This window comes from Grammomys surdaster, unplaced genomic scaffold, assembly GCF_004785775.1.
Source record: "Grammomys surdaster isolate TR1022 unplaced genomic scaffold, NIH_TR_1.0 125277, whole genome shotgun sequence".
NCBI lineage: Eukaryota > Metazoa > Chordata > Mammalia > Rodentia > Muridae > Grammomys > Grammomys surdaster.
Genome location: NW_021620157.1, coordinates 752,020 through 760,672, shown reverse-complemented (window position 1 = coordinate 760,672; position 8,653 = coordinate 752,020).

Below are 8,653 nucleotides of genomic sequence, written 5' to 3'. Positions count from 1 at the left end.
TACTCCATTATGTAAGGCTTACTGAGATCAACACTGGAACTGTAAATATTTTTTGTCATTTTATGTCTTAGGGTCTAAGGTTTCTTGTTTATAAATTTGTTTAAACATGCTATGTCTTTCTTTCCTCGACAGTGTCAGCACTATGTCTTTTCCACACGAATCCCTAGCGACCCTTCTGCTGGGCTTTATAGTCCATGTGTGTCATGGCACAAAGCTTTCAGATCCTGGTTTTCAAATCACAGAGTGTATTGGTAACAGCATCCCCAGAGTTAGGAACTCTACATTCAAATCCCATCTGGAAGCTCATTATTTTGATGGTTTCAAGAAGAACTAACTGTGCAATCAAAGAAATTTGATCTTGATGCTCTATGAGGAGGAACAAAGGTGGCAAAAGAGACTTTTGTGTAGGTGTCAAGAGTTATCCTGGTAGTCCTAATCCAGGAAGCCTAAGAGTACGCATAGGAACTATCAGAGGTTAATCACTGCAAAGTCATTACATTCCCAAAAGTCACTTAAAATCTTCTTTCCAATTCTCTTCAAAATGTCAAGAATTTAAGATATGTAACACAAATGATTATCTTTATGTAACATGCTATATGCTTTCAGGGTTATATCTATCTGCATTTCTAACAAAAAGCTTGGAATTTCTCCTCCATTTCCTCCTTATACAACAGCTCTTAGAATGCTCCAGGTATAGTTCAAAGGCTACCAAATCTATGAATTTTTTCCCCAGGCAAGCAGAATGTTACTCCTTACACATTTATAATTCATAATACTCTTGATACTGAAATATAAACTTCCCAGTGCCTACTTTGCCTTCTGTCTTCTAGTTTCACTGAGAAGAAATTTTATTAGCTCTCTAATTTGAGCACTTTGCATGGTGACTAACATAAACAATTTCTCCACTAATGTTCCTGTGAATTAAATACCATGACAATTATCATTGAGAGCAAAATAAAAGAAACTTGCCTATTTCTTTCTCCTACTTCCCTTTCATTACAGATGCAGTGTTCTATCAAAGGCACTGCTTCGGGATTTTGTTCATCACGGTGTGAAATGAATTCCAATATTAGAATCCTGGGGCTTCCCATACCGTATCCAGCAATGGTAAATTCAGTCCTTGGTGTAACTTAAGGACAGATGATCCATGGCCAAGCCAGAGTGGAAAGATGTCCAGCTGTGTTTTGCCTGGCCTGGGTGCCTCCTCACATTAGGATGGCCAACCTGCTCCTTTTCATCTACAGTAACAACTGACACAGGGCCCAGCATCAGGCTCATCGGCAGATGTTCTGCTTGTGATCTTGCTATTAAATTGCTCAGAATGACAGTACATTGAGGTGTGATAAGTACTTTTCTACCTAGAGTGTACATAGAGCCTCTCAGGCTAATGACTTGCAGCCATAATCATTAAACTTCTCTGTTACTTCAAAGTCCAGATTGTGATGGCAAAGTGAAATAGAGTACTGTGTTGATGCAGATCAGGAGTAAATGAAGAGATACATTCTACATACCTTGTATCATATTGTCCTCTAAAGGCATAAAATTTCAAGATAGTTCATCTTTTAGCTGTTCTCCATACTCCCAGCCAGTGCTGAGGGCAAGAGCTTTTTCATTCCCTCAGTGACCTTGTAAGCTCTTCCGCAATTCTACCATAAATTTATCACAAACTAAATCGAGCCTCCTGGCAAGGTACCTCCATACTAATAGTTTGGTTTGTTTGCTTTTGCATTGGGAGCTTTGCATTCTCTAGCCTCAGCTTGGTGTCAGAAAAGGATTTTTTTTTCTGTGTTCATATATACACCCAACACTCAATATTAAATTGTTCTACATCAGGGTGAACATATTCAAGCTGTTATTATGGTCTGGAAAAAACTATTCATCTCAGATGTCCATTTTCAAAGTGACTTTCAAATGTTATTCTGACATTACCAGTAGAAACTATTTTCTTCTATTTAACTGTACGGAGTATTCATCTAAATGTATACTACTTCTTTCATTCAGCAACATGAATTGGGCATCTACTCTGTGCTCACGGCTCTTTTAAAAATCAGGAACATGAAAGAACAAAGCAGAGCAAATTCCTTCTTCTGCTTAAACTTACATTCTAGTGGCAAGAGCTAAAAAAAAATCAAAACAAAAGGGGATAATAGAGAGGGTTGCAAAAATTATTTGGTAGGAAAAGTGCTTGTCACATAGGCAAATCCCCAGAAGCCAGGTAAGACTGGATGCAACAGTGTATGTCTTGCTCCTAATATTCCTAAAGTAAGATGAGAGGTAGAAATAGGAGCATCCTCAGAAGCTCAGGGGATAGCTAGTATAGGCTGGGGCAAATGACTCTGTCTCAAATAAGGTAAGGATCAGGATGGACACCTGAGCTACATGTGCATCCACACTCACACATATGAATATAGAAACACACACAAACTGTACACACAAGCATGTGCAGTGACCTTTGTAAATGTCATCATCATATAGGACATGTCACATAATGATGATAATGAGTCAACCATGTGGTTGGGGTAATAGGATAGAACTTGTAATTTTGAATAGTGTCCATGGATTACTGCTCTAAAAAGACAACTTTTGAATGAAGATATGGTTGAGATGGAATAGATTTAATAGACAGTGTAAAACCCCTAAGACACCGAGAGAGAGAGAGAGAGAGAGAGAGAGAGAGAGAGAGAGAGAGAGAGAGAGAGAGAGAGACAGAGAGAGAGAGAGACAGAGAGAGACAGAGAGAGACAGAGAGAGAGCAAAGGTTCCTGTGTTGGGAATACAATAGACAAGTGAAAAACTATGCTAGGAAGCTTAGATACTGAGAAGAGAAAACTTTAATGAATTCTTTATAGGACATTGAAATAGTACTTTCTTTGTTCCTCATTAAATAAAAAGGGTATCATCCATAGTCCTAAAAGAAGAAAATGCAAAATATACTGAAACTAGAAATTTAAGGCTAGTTCAAAGCAAGCTTGGTGGTATGTACCTTTAGTTGCAGCACTTGGAAAGGGCTCTGTGAACATGAGGTTAGCTTGTTTTACATAGTGATTTCCAGGCCACTCAGAAGTACATAGTGATGCCTTATGTTCTAGTTAGAGTTCTATTGCTGGGAAGAGACACTATGATCACAGCAACTTTTATAAAGGGAAACATTTATCTGAGTCTGACTTACAGTTCAGAAGTTTAGTCATTATAGCCATGGTGGGAAGCATGGCAGCAAGCAGGCCGGCATGATATCAGAGAAGTAGCTGAGAGCTCTTCATCTGGATGGGTAGGCATCAGGAAGAGTGAGTTACCCTGGGACTGGCTTGAGCTTCTCAAATCTTAAAGCCAAACTTCAGTGATACACTTACTCCAACAAGGCCACAGCTACTCCAAGAAGGCCATACCTCCTAATAGTATCACTCACAAGGAGTCCATGGGAGCCATTTTTATTCAAATCACCATATATTGTCTTTTAAAAGTGAAAGAAAGGAAGAAAGAAACAAGGAAAGATCCACATGAGGAACAACAGAGTCAACTAACTTGAAACCTTGGGGGCTCCCAGAGATGGAACCACCAACCAAAGGGCATATGAGGGTTGGACCTAGGCCCCACACACATATGTAGCAGATATGCAGCTTGGTCTTCATGCAGTTTCCCCAACAACTGGAGCAGAAGCTGTCCCTGACTCTGTTTCTTGCCTATAGATCCTGTTCTCCTAACTGAGTTTCTTCTTGTCTAGCCTCAGTGGGAGAGGATATATATAGTTCTGCAGTGACTTGATGTGCTCTGGAAGGTTAGTATCCAGTGGGGGGCCTCCCCTTTTTCAGAGAAAGGGAATGGGGAGGTGGAAAAGCAAGAGGAGGAGGAGAAAAACAGAGAAGCTATGTGAAGGAGGACTGGGAATGGCTGTGATTTTAAGTGAATAAATGAGTAAATTAATGGAGAAAAAGAAGGAAGAAAGGAAGAAGGAGAGAGGAGGCACAAGGTAAGGAAAAGACTGTCTATTAAAATTTTGGTGTACTGATATGTGGGAAAACATAGGCACCTTGATATGTGACACTATAGTAACTAGTACTTGTAACAGCACAAGGGCCACAAACCCAAGCCTACAGTGTCAAGGGACAGCAGTAGTTACAGGAGCTGAACAAGAAACAGACAGAGCTGTGAGGCAGAAGGTGCAGCCTTCAGTGTGGGGCATTGCCAGCACCTGTTGACAGGGTAGAAACAAGGAAACTATTTGGACCTCACTCTCCCTCTGACCATGAATTCCTGGATAAAGTCATTCCTTAATGAACCTAAACCAATCTAGAGACCGAGGAATCCTATAAAATAGTCCAGCCTCCCAAAAAATGAATACAGAGGCACAGAAGGGATCTGGAGAGATGTTAGATTTGAGATCTCTTGGATGGATCAATGCAGAAGAATCCGTTGTTCTTTGTATTTTAGGAAGATAACTCTGCCTGTTTTGTGGACAGTAAAGTTAAAGACAGAATAGTGGAGTCGAGACAAGGCATGAGATAGTAGGGATCTGCATTACATGCTACCATTATAGTAGTGAGATGCTCCTGTGGAGAAATATGCCTGAAGACTATCGTTGTTTATGCTAAACTGACATGATCTTCTGACAGAAGCAATCAGTAACAGGAAAGCAGAAGAAGCTCCAGAATGATATCATACTTTGGTCTGTGCAAGCAGAAAGAACTATCATTTTTGATGGGAGAGAGAGATTGGGAGTTCAGAGTTTTGTTGCTGTTCTTGGTTTTGTTTGCTTTTAGTTGAAGATGCATTGGATCTTAAAATGATGTTGTCCAAGACTGAACTCACTGATGTAAACATGCCATTAAATAGAAAATTTGGAGAAGATTTTCATATTTAATTCATCGGAAATTATCAGAAAACCATTAATCATAGTGCCCAAGCATAAAAGTTATGAGAAGGGAGGATACTGAGAAAACTCTCATAAAAGTCTAGAAGGAGAAGATCCCTGAGAATAGAAAGCCTGGAAGCAAACAAAGTGACAGGAATGATCAATATGCCAGATGCAGGGTCTGTATCAACCTCAGTTCTCTACTAAGATTTGACTACTGGTTTGATCATTAGAGACTCTATGGGCAAAATTAGCAAGAAGAGTTTTATGGAATGATGGGAGCAAATTCCCAAGGGGAGTATTTCAAGAAAGTAGAGAAGAAGGAGGCTCCAAGAAATTTGAAGTATTCTGGGGGAAAAAAAGGAACCAGAAAATTAAGTGGTTAGAGGTACAAAAGGACATTAAGAAGGATTTTCCCTTTGCTTTCCATCCTTCTCGGAACAAGGAGACTCCATGTCTGAATCACAGTCTGATTTTGGTGCAAAAATATTTATCACACTCATGTGCTTCCACTTAGAATTGCATGCAGATAGAAAGACAGATAGAAAGGGGTGAAATTAAAGATGCAGGATCTGGAGGAGAAAACTGATGAGAAGATGTTCCAGAGGGAGTGGAATCCCTTGTACAGTTTCAGAAAGTGTCAGTAAATACCACACAGTTGAAAGAAGTGGGAGTCATGGTAGAAGGTGAATAGACATTATACTGAGAATTTGAAGGCAAAGTTGTCTGTTTTTGTTTGTTTGGTTTGTTGGTTTGGTTTCTTTTGATCTCTAAATTTCAAAACAGAAGAATCAATCTAGAGTGGGAGGCAGAGAAGAAATGATGCTTGACAGGTGTGAGAATCTAGACAAAGAACCACATTTCAAAGATAAGGGGATCAATAACTGAGAGCTATATGGCAGGATTTGGAAACAGCAATAGCAATCTACATGAGAATTTTAGTTATGGAATTTATAAGAGCAGTCATCATAGTTATTATTTTGTCTCATCATATAAGTTGTGTATGTACAGAAGGTAAGAGGGTAAAGAATGGGTTACTAGGTAGAGATTGAGAATGCATGCCAAATTATTATTGCATTCATTGGCTATCTAATTTAAGCCACATAAATATTGAAACTAGTACATGAGTTTAGGGATAGAAAAATGTTGTAAGAACAATAAGTCAATGATCATGTTAAGGGAAATTGAATGTTGTAGTTGCATGAATTGGGAGTAAGTTCAGAAAAAAATGAAATTCAGAACATGTGTGAATTATAGTGCTAATTATTGTAGGCTTGGTTTAATGTGTGACTACTAATGAAATTAGTTTCATTGGTGCCAGCAGAAACATGGTTGGAGACTGGGTCGTGTTGAGAGAAATAAAGAGCCATATAAGGAACAGATTTCAATATTTTAGGGCTGACTAAAGAACATCTATGTTTGTGATAGTTATTGAAATAAGGGCATAACTTGATGGCATTATGGGTTTAGTTACAATATTTTCTAAGTATAAAAGCATAATGAGGCTGTGTATCCGCAGTAGAGAGAAGTGAAGCCTGGGAGTACCATGTGCAGTTCTGAGGCTACTCATGGGCCAATGTGATGTTAGTAAATGAGATAAGAATGATGCTCCTTGCTTCCTCACCTGGTTAAGTGATTGATTTTCATGTTCCACAGTCCTTTGCAATCGTCCTGGAATCATACAGTTGTATAAATAGTAATTATAATAAATATAATTGATAGTTATTGCAGTAGCTTTAAATAGTAATTGATTCATCTTTATTAAGGCCTCCATACCATCCAGTGTCACACATAGAAAACACTTCAAAAAAACATTTTGGTATAAAAATCAAGCTCTTCTTATTGAATAGCAACAATTCTATTCCTCTCAAACTCTGTGCATGTATATAAATATATTTAAATACTTATCTTGTGATTCTTAGATGCTGGAGTGGCCTATCCATACAGGGGTGATTTTACATAACGAGTTATAAAAGTTAACCACAAAACATGTTTCTCTAAGTAATTATAGCTTTAGACATCTCTAAGTATTGAGGTACTTGTTGCCTTTAATGCTCACTGCTTGATTACCATATAAACTTCTGCTGAGCAATTGATGATAAAAAAAATCATCATATTCTTGACCAAACATGACAACAGAATTTTATATTCCTTTGTTTCAAAATAACAGTCTACTTTTATGGAACCCCACGTCTCCACGTTCTTAATCTTTATTTAATGGGTAAATGAGACCCAGACAATGACATAATTAAGATCATTCTGTAAATGGGATGTTCCTGGTCAATAAGTTTGCAGTAGGCAAGTCATCCCAACTAATTAAAGCAAAATATGAAGAGGATGTCCTAAAAGATGTTGTTGACCCCCTTAGTTAATCACTATCTAAAGCAACTTCTGTTTTTGGAGGTGTTAGACATACATCAGTAAAATTTCCATTTTCCTTAAAGCAATCAGAATGGGTATCTTGTTTTCCTAAATAGTTGGCCATGATTAACATAATAATTTTGATCTATTATGAATCAGAAGTCGTGAGTCAATTAATCAAAACCCCAGATCTGGAGAGTTTTTGACCTTGTAGGACCCATTTATAGGAACATTAAGTGTCTTTGACAGTGGGAAGAAAAGACCTTGTCTAGGGGTGTGCTCCTCTGCTCTAGACCTCTCTTTATGTGATGGATAACAGCAGCCAGGCCATTAATGTAGAGATAATTAACCAAAGATAATTAAAGGGAAATGATTCTTTCTTTTCAAAGCCATGCAAAGTCTACAATTAAAGATTCATTCAATTATGACGGAGTCCATATTCAACACAAGTCACACAATCTTAAAACAAATCCTGCCCTTGAAAGAAACAGAGCAAAGTTTAAAGGCAAAACATGTCAAAGGACATCTGCTTCCTATTGCATTTCATCAAGCCACATGCCCCGAGGAAGAATTTACAGCATATCTCATTCAGGAATTTCAAGCTTTTATTCAAAACTATGAGTCAATTAATTAATTAACAATCATTAATTCAGAAACAACCCAGACTATATCCATCAAAGATTTTAAAAAGGCACAGAGAACACTTCTCTGAGTGCATTTTGAATATACTTGAAAGTTTGAAAAACAGATCAAAGATATATTCTACTAGCTGATTTGGGGAGATATAATACCTTTTGAAGAATTACCAGAGAAGAAAGAAGAGAGATGCAGGCAGCCTTCACTTGTGGAAAGTGACAATGTTGTACTTACAGCTTGTCTATAACAGGTGACATCATTTTGTCTCACATCCCTTGATCCAGCAAAACTAGACTCTGTATTTTGTTCAGAGAACGGCATAACTGTAAGAAGAAGCAGATCATAGTGATTAGGCAACAAGTCCAGTTCCAGGCAGGGAGTTGTCTGCCTCTAGGAACATGCGTGATTGCTTACGTAGATAAGAACATCATGAAAGGGGTCTCGTCATTGCACTAACTAGTGATGCTTTTAAAATTTACTTCATATGTGTATGTTTTTATACATTTTTAATTCAAATATTGCTGCAGTATTTCCCCTATCCCTTTCCTCCCTCCAGTCCTTCCCATATCCCCTCCCTCCAACTTCTTTCATGCACCCACAAATCTCAAATAGATAGCCTTCCCCCCCCCGGTTTTACATATGTCTATATATGCTTGTGTATGTGCATATATAAGAATGGACAAATAAAACTGGACCTGCTGAGTCCATTTTTGTTGTTTATTTGTGTGTATAGGGCTTCAGCACTGAGGGCCTGATTCCTTGGAGAAGCTAATCCTCCCTCTCTAGGAAATTATTTGTTCCTTGCAG